The sequence below is a fragment of the Lithobates pipiens genome, unplaced genomic scaffold (genome assembly GCF_037356315.1).
Source record: "Lithobates pipiens isolate NorthernLeopardFrog02 unplaced genomic scaffold, aLitPip1_a1.2 Scaffold_1, whole genome shotgun sequence".
NCBI classification, from domain to species: Eukaryota; Metazoa; Chordata; class Amphibia; order Anura; family Ranidae; genus Lithobates; species Lithobates pipiens.
The window spans coordinates 169,408,692-169,423,032 of NW_027507685.1; positions in this window are offsets into that span (position 1 = coordinate 169,408,692).

The following is a 14,341-nucleotide window of genomic DNA, read 5'->3' on the forward strand; positions in this document are numbered from 1 at the left end:
CCCCGTCGGCCACGGAGTTGGCTAGGATCTTTATTAAAGAAGTGGTAAGGCTCCACGGTATCCCTGCTGACATCACCTCCGACAGGGGGGTACAGTTTACGTCCAGGTTTTGGAAAGCCCTCTGTGGGGCCCTGCGAATTGAACTTCGCTTTTCTTTGGCCTATCACCCGCAAACCAACGGCCAGACCGAGAGAACCAACCAAACACTAGAGCAATATCTGCGGTGTTTCTCTTCCTTCTCCCAGGACGACTGGGTATCGCTCTTGCCATTAGCAGAGTTTGCGTACAACAATTCCATCCATTCGGCTACCAAACAGTCCCCGTTCTTTGCAAACTTTGGCTTCCATCCGCTTTCTTTACCCGGTAATCTCCCTGAATGTTCAGTGCCGGCAGTACAGGAAGACCTTAATTTCTTCAAGAGCAACAATAAGATTCTTCAGGAAACTCTGGCCAAGACTCAGGAACACTATAAAGAGGTCTTTGACAGGAAGAGAAGAGGGGAGCTCGACCTCCAGGTCGGCGACCAGGTCTGGTTGTCTACGCTGAATCTGAAGTTAGCTTGCCCATCCAGAAAACTGGGCCCGAAGTTCGTGGGTCCATTTCCTATTGTAAGGAAGCTAAATGACGTGGCCTTTGAGCTGAAACTCCCGGAGTCGTTTCGGATCCATCCGGTCTTTCACGCCTCGTTACTCAAACCTGCGGTTCCGGACCCCTTTGCCGATCGGAGTGCCAACCCCCCAGAACCTGTGATGATTGACGGGGAATTAGAATTTGAGGTCGAGTCCATCCTGGACTGCAGGAGAAGACGGAATCAAACTCAGTTCCTGGTTAAGTGGAAGGGCTATGGCCCTGAGGAGAATTCATGGGAACCAGAGTCCAATCTGCATGCTAAGAGACTGATCCTTGCTTTCAAAAGGTCTCATCCGGAAAAGATGACACGATTGGGCATCCGGAGGTTGCCCCTTGGGGGGGGGCAATGTCACGATCGTTCCACCATCCCGATCGTACATAGGAGACTTACCCGCAGGTTTCCTGTACAAGAGGATCGTCGGTGCCCTCGGATGCGGGTTGGCGCACACGAACGCACGCGAGTGCATGTAGTCCCTAACAGGCGCACGCGGGTGCGCGCTGACACGAGCGAGCGCACGCGGGTGCGCGATAATCCGATCGGGCGTACGCGGGTACGCGGGGTCACGAACGGGAGCACGGTCACCCGCGGGGGTACGCAAACGTACCGTGCGACCGTTCCTGGCGCCCAACAGGCTATTTAAGGGATCAGCTTCTGCTCCGCGGTGCTGTCCTGTCTACAGCGTTCCTGTGACTTCTGCTACCAGTTCCTGTGTGTTCCTGATACTGTACCCGGCCTGTTCCTTGACCTTGTCTGTTTGCTGCCTGCCTCCGACCCTTTGCCTGATTGACCACGCTTCTGCCTTCTGCTCTGTACCTCTGCTGTCCGATAGTTACCGACCCGGCTCGCCTCTGACCACGCCTGCCTGTCCTCCCGAGTGCCAGCACCTACTACCCTTGTGGTTCCTGCTTGTCTACCTGTGCCAGCTGTTCCTGCAGTTCCTGTCCGGCTTCCAGCGCTAGTTGCACCTACCGTTCCTGTCAGCTACCTGTTCCGGATGTGCCTGCCATCTGCTATCCGGCCTGGCACTTGTGTCCTCTGGACTCCTGAATCCCTGTCTTCACCTCCAGGGGCTCTCGAGCCGGAGGCTTACGAGGCGCCGCTCCCTGCACGTTTGGGCTCTCCAACCAGGTACGTGACAGATACAGTTAAATTGAGACTAAAATTAAAAGAATTAAAAATAAAAATCCATCATTAAAGGGAGGTCACATCTACCCAATTAATTTTTTTTTCAAATAACGTTTTATTAACTATCAGTGAAAGCATGGGTATATAAACAGTACAGAAGTACAATGAAAGGCAAACAATGGTAGAGCTGTGCCAAAGTAAATATAGATATGCGACTGGCAGCAACAGATCACAGGCATGTGTAATAGGACACCAGAAGTCCGCCGCCCACCCCACCACCCCCATGGCCCAGTGTGAGCTGCCATGTGGCCCATGCAAAACACAAAATGCATAGCAGATAAGATCCGCTATAAAAACAGAAGAGGTGAGAAGGGAAAAGAGAGAGGAGAGAAAGAAAAGAAAGTGCCAGAGATCCAGGTCGCCATACCTTAACCACTTCGCCCCTAGTCTTCCCGCAGCCGCCATCTCTCCCATACTCGGTCAAATTCCTCCAGCCTGTCCCTCACTCTGGCCGTCATCTTCTCCATTAATTCCACGTCTTTAATCCTGGAGTAGAGGGCCTCCATAGATGGGGCCAGTCGACTCTTCCAGTTAAGGGCTATTAGGCAGCGGGCTGCGGTAAGAATATGCCGCAGGAGCTGCCGGGACGGCTTAGCCATCCGCGGTTGGGAAAGGCCAAATAGAAAGAACTTGGGCGCAAACGGGACAGGCACCTCAAATACCCGGACAAGGAGCTGTTGGATTGATGTCCAGAATGGGGCAATCAAAGGGCAAGTCCAGTATATATGGAATAAGGTACCCCTGTCCTGTAGACAGCGCCAGCATCGATCAGAGGCGGAGGGATACATTTTTTGGAGCACAGCTGGGGTCTGGTACCAGTGGTAGAGAATTTTATAAAAGTTTTCTTTATACAGGGTGCACAGGGAGGATTTGGCCGCCTGCCTCCATATCCCCTGCCAAGCTTCCAGTGGAAGTTCCTCACCCAACTCTCTCTCCCATCGCAGCATATACTTGTGCTTGCCCTTTGCGTGAAAGTGGTGCGAGTTAAGGATGCGGTAGAGGTCTGATATCATTCCCCTGCGGTTCCGTCCCTCGAGTATAATCAGTTCGAAGGGGGTGGGCGGGGAGAATTGAAGTCTCGGTGCTATTGTTTGCGCAAAATGTCTGATCTGTAAATAGCTGTAGAGCATCCGCTGGGGGAGGTCGTGTTTAGTCTGCAGCTCCGAGAAAGACAACAGTTTTCTCGATCTGGGGTCCACTAGGTGTCCCAGATGAAATAAACCCCGGGACGCCCAGGGCCAAGACATCTGGTGGGTAAGGCCGTCCGGGAGTTTTGGGTTACAAAGAAACGAGGTTAGCAAGGATGCCTCCGAGTGGAGCCTGTGTTCCCGGGAGAGTTTCCTCCAGAGCTGATTAAGCTGAGCCATCGGCCCCAGTAAGCGGTTCGTATCAATCTGTGTTTCTGTGCCCCAGAGCAGGCTATTCGGGTGCACCGGTGCCAACCATAGCTTTTCTATCTCTGACCACTTGTTGTACGACCGCTGCGTGAACCATGAGACTATAGCCCGTAATTGCGTCGCTTGGTAGTACCTAACCAGGTCGGGAAACGCCAGGCCCCCGTCCGAGCGCAAGGCAGTCATAACGGAGGCAGGAACTTCAGCAAGTCCCTCTGGAGCATACGGAGGTGCGCGTAAGGGATCGGGAACGGGAGCGTCTGGAACAAGTAAAGGAGTTTGGGGAGAATTACCATTTTGATAGACGCGAGCCGCCCTAAGAGCGATATTTGGTGAGCCTTCCATTTATGGAGAAGTGCCCTGATCTCCCTATAGAGGGGGGGAAAGTTGGCCTGGTAGAGGGTATGGTAGGACGGGGTAATGAAAACCCCCAAGTATTTAAGAGAGGAGTTCACCCATCTGTAGGGAAACACCGAACGTAGGTGAGTTGCCTCCGCCACCGGTATATTAATCGGGAGGGCCACTGATTTGGAGGCATTCATTTTGTAGCCCGAGATCTCCCCGTATCGCCGCAGCTCCGCACTCAGGTTGGGCAAGGACGTCCTAGGCTGAGTCAGGGTGAGGATAACATCGTCCGCGAATAAAGATATTTTAAATTCCCTATCCCGAACCAAAATTCCCTTGACATCCTGATTGCTTCTAATGGCCTCTGCCAGGGGCTCCACACAGAGAGCAAACAGCAAGGGAGATAGGGGGCAGCCCTGGCGGGTGCCATTGGCAATAGAGAAGATCGGAGATGCAGCATAAGGGGTTTTAACTTGCGAGGTGGGGGTGGTATAAAGGTGTTGTATTGCTTGCATGAAGGGACCCTGAAATCCCATGTGGCGTAGAGTCGCCGTCATGAATGGCCAGCTCAGGCGGTCAAATGCCTTTTCTGCGTCTAGACTCAGGACCAGGGAGGGGAGAGCAGTCTTGTTAGCTACGTCAATAAGGTCAATGACTTTTCTGGTGTTATCGCCCGCCTGTCTGTAAGGTACAAAGCCCACCTGGTCCTTATGGATCAGGGCCGGAAGAATCGCGTTGAGGCGGTTCGCTAAGATTTTTGTAAAAAATTTTAAATCTGAGTTCAATAGAGCAATAGGCCTATAGCTGGCACAGAGAGTCGGGTCTTTATCCGGTTTCGGGATGACAGAAATAAAGGAGGCCAGCATCTCAGTCGGGGCCGGGGATAGTGTAAGGAAGGAGTTGAACAGCTTGGTCATATAGGGACTCAGAATAGGTAGAAATGTCTTATAATACTCGTACGGGAATCCGTCAGGTCCCGGGGATTTGTGAGCCGGGAGTGCTTTCACAGTCACTAGCAGTTCCTCATCTGTAATTTGGGCGTTAAGGTCTAGGAGGTCCGAGTCCTTCAGTCGGGGCAGTGTCACGCTGTCCAGATACCTATTAATGTGGGCAGTCAATGCGGGGGATGGTGGATTGTGGGGTATATCCTGCTTATTATAGAGATCAGTGTAAAAGGCTGCAAACATGTCCGCGATGGCCTGCGGGTGAGACAAAAGGTCTCCTTTATTGGTTTTGATTTGGGAAGGCGTAGAAGCTTGTGTTTGATCAGCCAGTTTCCGAGCCAACAGGGTCTGCGCTTTATTCCCCTTATCATAATATAGCTGTCGCAGACGGATAAGCGCCTTCTCCACTGATCCCAGAGCAAGATCCCTTAGAGTCATTCTCGTCTGTACAATTTCCTTAATCAGTGTCAGGGAAGGGGCTCCCTGAAGCCTAGCCTCAAGGGTTTTCAATCGACCCTCGGCCAGCCGCTTGGCGGCCTGTGCGTCTCTCTTCAGTGCTACCCAATTAATTTTAATGGGACATATGTACAATAAGCACTAAACTGACCCACACAGGATAATATACCACATGGGTGGTCCGCAACAAACCGGAAGTCAGACCATTAGGCAATATCATTCACTTATTTAATTTTGGTGATATAGCATTTATATTATTTTATTTCAGTTTATTTTATTTCTTTAGCGCAACCCACTCTTTTTTTCTTGTCTTTTGTTGAATGTAGTATAACATTTGGGTCTGCTGCACGTTTTTGTTTTTTTTGTGATTGGACAAGCGTGGTTTTTCCTTTTTTACATTTGTGTTCTTATACCTATTACTGCTGCTGTCTCTTGCTCTCCTTCAGCGGGATTTATGGATATTTTTGAATTTAGAGCCACTAGAGTGGTTGATATAGATGGGGTTTTCGAACCCTTTAAAAATAGTGATAATGATTTGGGCGGTCTCTTCATGAGGCTGAAAAATCTAACTGTCTCAGAAATCCATACCAAATGGGACATAGCCTTTTTAGAAACTTACATAAAGAGTCATATGGTGCCACGCAGTTTAGGGTGGGAAATTAGCCCCCAAAAAGGGGAGGTGGACCTTTAACGAAGCCAGGGTCAATCTGCTTAGGTTTTTGATTGATAGGAAAAACTGTAAGTTAACCAGATTGGATGATGAGATCAAGCTGATTAAAGATAAATTGGCTCCATTCAATCTTGGTGACTAATATACGGAGAGGTCTAAGAGTTTGCTTAAACTCTTGGAGAAAGAAGAACAAAAAACTAAAAAGAAAAAGAAATACAACAGGGACCTGGCAGATTATGAGTCTCTACTGGTATTTGAATGGCAAAAGAAAATACTTGCCGAGAAAGGGGATGATAATAATCTAGTTATGGATATGACATCACAGGGTCTTAACCCTGGTGCCAATAATCTCCCAGGCCCCCCTCGTTATCCAATAGTTCCGATTGTTGGACAGAATCGGTCTACAATTGGTGCTACGCGACCGCATAATCAGGTGGGGAGAGGAACACGCCCTCCCTTTCCCAGTCACAATAGGGGAGGAGGGGATCCTCATATTGGAACTCCCACTGGGAGATCTTATGAACAGGGTCAACCATATCAAAATTCTCAAGGCCCCCCGCGCAATCATGGTAGGGGGCGGAGTCAGGGACCTCTTAGGGGACGTGGCTCTAACTTTAAATCTAGGTACACTGATAATAATATCCCTGTGCCTATGTATCCATCTGATCAGGGTTATGGCCCATCACAGTCTTCCAACCATAGTTATGGCCCACCTAATTGTTATGGTGACCAACAGGTAATACATTATGATGGCGATGTACAACCGGAGTATAATGTTTCAACCTACAATCATTATTTTCCATTGAGAGATGGTTTTTGTGAACCCTCTTTGAGACCACAAACTAATGTTCGAACAGGTGGTGGACATTATGGCTTCAATCATGTGGAATATCAAGGTGCACCGAACACTAATACATATGCACAACAGAGTTGGGGTTTTCCCAAAACCGGTCAAGGAGTAAAAAGAGTAGTCGAGCTCCGAGAGGAACTAGAGGGGGGAGGCGTACTAAGCCCAAAAAGAGCAAGGACCTAGCTGGGACAGGGATTTTTAACCTAAGCTCTCATGTTTTAACTGACTCTGAATTGGAAGTTTTGGACAGGGGCTTAAAGTTTGCTCCGTCTTGCAACATTAACAAGTTCCAGACGTACATGGACATACACAAGTATGTGCGTAAACTCAATGTCCAGCGGTATATGGCTTCTAATCCATACAATCCGCCTAGGGCCCTGACTTTTTCTCATTCCGGTTTAGCTAACGCATCCTTATTTAACCCCCCGGGACATTTAGCTCCTTCTTGAGGCTATGTGGGTTCGACATGTGAAGAATAAGGAGGTGAACGATTTAGGTATCGAATCCTTATGTATGAATCACAACTTAGTTATTCGTCCAGCCGATAAGGGAGGGGGAATAGTCGTCCTTAATAAGGACGACTATATGAATGAGATGTGTCGTATTTTGGGTGATACCAATACGTATACTCCTTTACTTTATAATCCTAATGAGAAATACAAGAAAGAATTAGAAGTTATTGTTACTAGAGGTTTTAAGAGTTCCATTTTGAACAAGAAAGAGAAAGCATTCTTGGTGCCTAGGGCACCGAGTATTCCTGTAATTTATTATTTGCCAAAAATACACAAAAGTCTTACTTGCCCCCTGGGTCGCCCTATTGTCAGTGGAATTGATTCGGTCACGTCCCGGGTGGGCAAGTATATTGATTTCTTTTTACAACCCTTAGTTCATACTATGCCCTCCTACGTGAAGGATACCCGAGATAAACCTAAGACATGGATGTGGCTGGTAACAGCTGATGCCACCTCACTCTACACTGTGATCCCCCATAGCTTGGGCCTAGAAGCTGTCCTTTTTTTTTGAGAGAGGGTCAAATTTACCACAGGAACAGATTGATTTTATCATGGTCCTGCTGGATTATGCAGCAACCCATAACTTTTTTGGTTTAATGGGCACTATTACCGCCAGGATAGGGGGGTCGCCATGGGGGGTCGCCATGGGGGCTAAATACGCCCCTAGTCTGGCGAACTTTTTTATGGCTAAGTGGGAGGAGGACGTCATCTATGCAGAGCCAAGATCTGAGGTTATCCTCTGGGTCCGGTACATAGATGACGTCCTCCTCCTTTGGGATGGTAGTCAATCTGCCCTATCTGAGTACATGAACTTTTTGAATACCAACAATAGAGGTATACATTTAAATTATGAAGCTAGTTTGGAACAGATCCATTTTTTGGACCTTGTTATCTCTGTTAATGAGGATAGGTTTATCACTTCCACTTATTTTAAGCCTACCGATCATAGATCATGGCTTAATTCAGTTCCAAAGAGCCAGTTTCTCAGGATTAAGTGTAACTGCTCAGATAATGACACTTTTCTAGCCCAAGCAGAAGTTCTTACTGAACGTTTTTTAGTTAAAGGTTATAGTCCTGAATTTCCTCAATAATACCTTGGATCAAGTTATTAATACAAATCGTGTTGATTTACTGAGGGTTAAAGCTGATAATAAGAGTGCTGATGGTTCCTATCAATGCCCTTTTGTTACTAATTTTTCATGCCAACATTTTAGCGTAAAGCACATTATGAAAAAATATTGGCATATTCTGAAGAATGATAGGGTCCTGAATGTTATTTTACCAGACAAACCACATGTGGTGTTTAGGGGGGTGCCCACTCTTAAGGATAAGTTGGCTCCTAATGTTTTGAACCCCCCGAGAGAGAGATTAAATTTATTCTCGGAACTCACAGGTTATTACCAGTGTAGGAGGTGTCAGGTATACCAACTAAATCGATGCACCTCAAGAAGGACCACTAGTTTCTCTTCTTCCTGCACTTTAAAAACTTTTTCAATCGATCCCTTTATCACTTGTTCCACTACTGGTGTTGTCTATATGCTTCAGTGTCCATGTGGCCTGCAGTATGTGGGCCGGACTAAGAGACCCTTACAGGTCCGTCTCAATGAACATATAAACAACATCAGAAAAGGGTTCACTAAGCACTCTGTTTCTAAACATTATCTAACTGTCCACAATAGGGATCCCTCTAACACGGTTTTTCTTGGAATTGATAAATATAGGCCAAATTGGAGGGGTGGCTGCTTGGTTCGTAGCATTTCTAGACTGGAGATGGCCTGGGTGCACAAGCTAAGGAGCTACACCCCTTTTGGTCTGAATATTGATGTTGACATCAATTGTTTTATTGACAATTCCTAGAGATTTATGGTTTATATCCTTATTTTTATTTTTTATTTTTATTTTTTAACTTCCAATGTTTATATATAATATAATTTCAGGAGGTTTTTCTGTATTTTGTGTATTTTTATTTTATTTTATTATATTTTGGGTGTTTGTGCATATAAAATCAATGTTTTTATGTATGATATTGCCTAATGGTCTGACTTCCGGTTTGTTGCGGACCACCCAGATCGGGCTTAGATGTTTAATAACCTATATTTTGTTGTTATCCTATTGTTAGCTATGCGGGCTGTTTTTCCATAGCATTAGATAGTGTTTTTCCCCAGACCAAGATGGCGTTTTCCGTTTCATTTCCGGAGGTCAGACCGAAGCTTGGTTATTGTTTACTATTTAAGCGGTGCGTCAGGACGCCACCCGTACCCCGTGACCACGTCCCCTAGTGACCAATTGCGTAGGGAGGAGGAGCGATGCCCTGACGTCACCGCTTCGCGTGTTTGTCCCGGAAGTATCGGGCGTTGTGTATCGAGACCGGACAGCTCGAGTTTTATATGTAATTTGTTCACTGATGCTATGTAAGTGCGCAATTGGCTTTTTTTATTTGCTTTATTAAAGTTTTTGGTTTTACACTATTGCAAGCCTTATATCTTTTCTATGGTCGCTGATGTGAGGGATTGGTTGGAGCTGTGAGAAGTCCCCTTATCTCTTTATCCATCCTGAAATACCCTGGACTGGGGGAGTCAGTCATTCGCGCTTTATGGTTCTCTGTAACAAAGAACCATATGCTTCTGGTAAGCGGCAGTGTTAACCGTGGTGGAGGTGTTCACAACTCACACTAATTTGGATGGTCTGTCATCACTTTATCACTGCGGAGCTACTATTATTATTTTTCAATTTGGGACTTTTTTATATGGACTTTTTAAAGTTACTATTATCAAAGTGTTCCTTTCATATTGTTTAATAATTGTGTCTTCTTTTTGTCACATGACCAGTCAATTAATATTTTTTGTATTTCCCTTAACACATACACAGTTTAAAAATTGTGTTTTTTCGTCACATGACCGGTTAATTATTATTCTTTATATTTTCTTTAATACATAGGAGTGATTTTTCTACATAAAGATGGCCTAGGCTATAAGAAGTTTGCCAAGACCCTGAAACTAAGCTGCAGCACGGTGGCCAAGACCATATAGCAGTTTAACAGGTCAGGTTCCACCCAGAACAGGCCTTGCCATGGTTGACCAAAGAAGTTTAGCACACGTGCTAAACGTCATATCCAGAGGTTGTCTTTGGGAAATTGATGTATGAGTGCTACCAGCATTGCTGCAGAGGTTGAATGGGGTAGGGGGTCAGCCTGTCAGTGCCCAGACCATACGCCACACACTGCATCAAATTGGTCTGCATGGCTGTTGTCCCAGAAGGAAGCCTCTTCTAAAGATGATGCACAAGAAAGCCAGCAAACAGTTTGTTGAAGACAAGCAGACTAAGGACATGGATTACTGGAATTACTGTGGAGACCAAGATAAGCTTATTTGGTTCCGATGGTGTCAAGCGTGTGTGGCGACAACCAGATGAGGAGTGTCACGGTCTGGGGCTGCATGAGTGCTGCCGGCACTGGGAAGCTACAGTTCATTGAGGGAACCATGAATGCCAACATGTACTCTGACATACTGAAGCAGAGCATGACTCCTCCCTTCGGAGACTGGGCCACAGGGTAGTATTCCAACATGATAATGACCCAATCTTCCAAGATGAACACTGCCTTGCTAAAGAAGCTGAGAGTAAAAGGTCATGGATTGGCCAAGCATGTCTCCAGACCTAAGCCCTATTGAGCATCTGTGGGGCATCCTCAAACGGAAGGAGGAGGGGCGCAAGGTCTCTAACATCCACCAGCACCGTGATGTCGTCATGGAGGAGTGGAAGAGGACTCCAGTTGTAACCTGTGAAGCTCTGGTGAACTCCATGCCCAAGAGGGTTAAGGCAGTGCTGGAAAATAATGGTGACCACACAAAATATTGACCCTTTGGGCCCAATTTGGACATTTTTACTTATGGGTGTACTCACTTTTGTTGACAGCGGTTTAGACATTAATGGCTGTGTGTTGAGTTATTTTGAAGAGACAGCAAATTTACACTGTTATACAAGCTGTACACTCACTACTTTACATTGTAGCAAAGTGTCATTTCTTCAGTGTTGTCATATGAAAAGATATAATAAAATATTTAGAAAAATGTGAGGGGTGTACTCACTTTTGTAAGATAGTGTCTATTTTTATGGGTGTAGCAAAGTTTCAGGCCCCTTTAGGCCTAATGGTGACCTCCAGAGTTAGGGACAACTGACATCCTTCTGTGTAGAGGGGGCTACAAGGTATGGTGGGTGTACTGTAAGATGAAATGGTGGGCGCCAGACACTTTTTGAATGCAAAGAGATTTATTGTCTCTTGAACAGAACTTGGGGAGAGAGAGCTAGGGCCAGGACACCCTTAAGTAGATGCAATGGTAATTGGCAGACTCCGAGACTTCTATAGGTAGACAACTATACAGGTGAAGGCCTCCAGCCGGACATAACTTCTGTATAGGTAGGATGCTGTCTCCTATGACAACAATCTTGTAGAAGTTACTAACTGTAACTGTATCCAATTATTTGCAACACTAAAAGTTCTCAGCTTACCCCACAATCAGTCACTGTGGGTCTTCACTCAATGAGATCCCAGTCTCTCTCACTAGACTTCAGATTCAATAGCCATTAAATCGCCTGAGCTCTTCAGCTGTTAACATTCAGCATCTTCCTCAAGCATCACCCCGGCTTCCCTGCTGGGTCCCTGGCTTGGCACTCAGACACTCTTCAAGTGGCATCCCCGCTGACACTCTAAGTCCCTGGCTTGGCACTCGCTGATGCTCCACAAGCGTCACCCCTTCTGTCCCGCTGGGTCCCTGGCTTGGCACTTGCTGAAGTTTTCCCAGTTCTTCACCGTCCCTGGCTGGTTAGAAGTCTGCTTTGGTACTGGCCTCAGCTTATTCACAGTTGTCTCTGGGTAACAAGGTGGATGGTCCCTTAGTGGCAACAGCTTCCCCTCTACCTCTGACCACAACTAGTTTCCTGGCTAGGGGAACCATTACTTCTGGTTGGGCTACAAGCCCGCAGTCCCAACTCTACTCTCCTACTTCTGGATAGGCCCTACAGTGCCACCTAGTGACAGAGGAGAAAAGTGCAGCAAGTCCAGAATTAGGGGGAAATCAATTGATCTCCCAACAATTGACTAAGGCAACTATCGCCTGGCAACTAAATTTAATAGCAGCCCTGCCTAACCCCTTTATGACAGCAACATGCATTCATGCAGTAGCAGAACAGATGGGCCTCAACACCCAGCATCAGCGGCGGAACTATCAGGGTCGCAAAAGTTGCAATTGTGACTGAGCCCTGGTGTTCCATCTGAAAGGGTCTCACTGCAGGACTGTAATAAAGGGCCTGGACAATGGGAATAAAGGGTCCCGGGATCAGTGGCAAGGGCCCCAGCCTCCGAGGGAAAGGCCCCATGTAAGCTCACCCTGTAGAACATCTGGTCAAAGATGGGCACATTCTCATTGGCATCCAGCATGCTGAAAAAGACCATGGCAGTGCCAGAATGCTCAGAGACCCCCCCCCCCATCCATGGCAGTCAACGCCCTATGGGTCTTCTGCTGCTCCCTGTCCAAGGGTCGCTTCAGAACCAGCTGGACAAATTTGATGCTATTGCTTCAGCTCTGCACCTCCAGAAAGAAGAAGCCGTTGGGGCTAAGCTTGTCAGTACACAGAGAGTTGGTACCCACATCAGGGTCCTGGGCACTTTCCAGAGGGAGGGGGCACTAGGAGCTGCCAACTCGGTCAATTCCAGCACATAGTCGTACCTGGTAAAACTGGGCACGTTGGCATTGATGGCCAAAATCAAATCACCTCAACCCCATAGAGTTCCAAAGGGTTCTCCATCACCACCTGCAAGTGTAAGAAACATACAGGTTGGAACTCACAAACTTCTTCCCTGTCTATCTTCTCATTGACAAACAAAATCCTGTTTTCCAGGTTGCCCTCCAAGGGGGGTTTTGTTGCACTGGGGCCCTAAAGGTTCTAGGTGCTCCTCTGCCCGGCATATATGCATCACTGTCTTTTCCTGGGGCACACTTCATCAGCGGCCCCAGAGCTGTGACACATACTATCAGGAGCCAGTAAAATGGGCTCCTGATGGTGTCAGGGCTGTAGAGCTAGTCACAGTGCCGCATGATTCAAATATTCTACTATCAGCCTCAGGCATCACATTATCAGGCATCATCATTCAAAGTGCTGGTTCCTACCAGGGGTAACTGATTTTATATTATATATATGTAGCACTGACCCTCAAAGGAGCTGCTGAAGTTTGATTGGGTCTGCACTCTGCTATGCAATGACTTGGCTCGATCCCCTTGACACAGCTATGATGCAATGTGGGTGTGAAGTTAATAGTAAAGGATAACCCCACAATGTACAATATAACAATAGTATACCTTTGTTATTACCTGGGTATCCGATGATCCATCTGCTGGAAAAGGAACAACACTCCACACCAATTGTACTTAACCAGGAATGCATTTTTACTAGAACTGGTATCAAATAGTAATTACATTATTTGCACTGTCACACAAATGTCATGCAACAGCACAATATGTATTCACAACAGTTAGTAACACAAAGTTGTTGTAGATGACCCCTGAGAGAGTGTATCTCCAAATAGGACTAATGCTCACAGTACTAATGCCTTAACACTGGGCACCTTCCCACTTTCAGCACACGTTGGTAACCACAGGAATGCAAAGTTAATCAATAAAGTACAACACATTCACTTGGGAGCTCCCCCTACTTTATAATGCAGTCCCTCTTAGCATTAATAGGATGCAAGGCCTTGCAATGAGAGATGCATCATGTAGTCTTCTGCTAGCTATATGTGTTATAGTAGTTGTAAACCAACAGTTGAACAAACAAGAATTAAAGTAAGGTGAATGTTAGAACTATTCTTGTAGTGCAGTGGACCTGTAACTGCCTCCGATGCAATTGGCTTTCACAGTGTCAGTAGTACAGTGAAGGTTAGGCTTGAGGCCTGTTTAAACTCAGTCCTTTTTAATAAGATCTCCTCTGTGGGACGACAGGTCCCAGCAACACTGTGTTATTAAGTCTAGGTGTATAAAAGTGCATTAAGACACTATGGGCGACAGCCCTCTCACCCAATCCGGCTTAAAGAGTAAACAGCTCCACTCCGGTTGTCTCAGTCTTGCTTCCCGCCAGCCGGCGCCAGGATACCGCTCCGCAAAAAAATTAACTGGGACCCTCTGATGGCTCCGACCGGTGTCTCTGGATCCTTCCCAATCCGATCACAGAGTCTTTCTAGGAGTAAAGCACAGTTGCTGGCTATTCCGTTCCGCAGTTGGTGTAGGGCGCGCTCTCTGGAAACCTCCTCACAGGTCCTTGTAGACAGGCCACGAGTCCAGAAGAGACTGAAAATGGCCGCGTG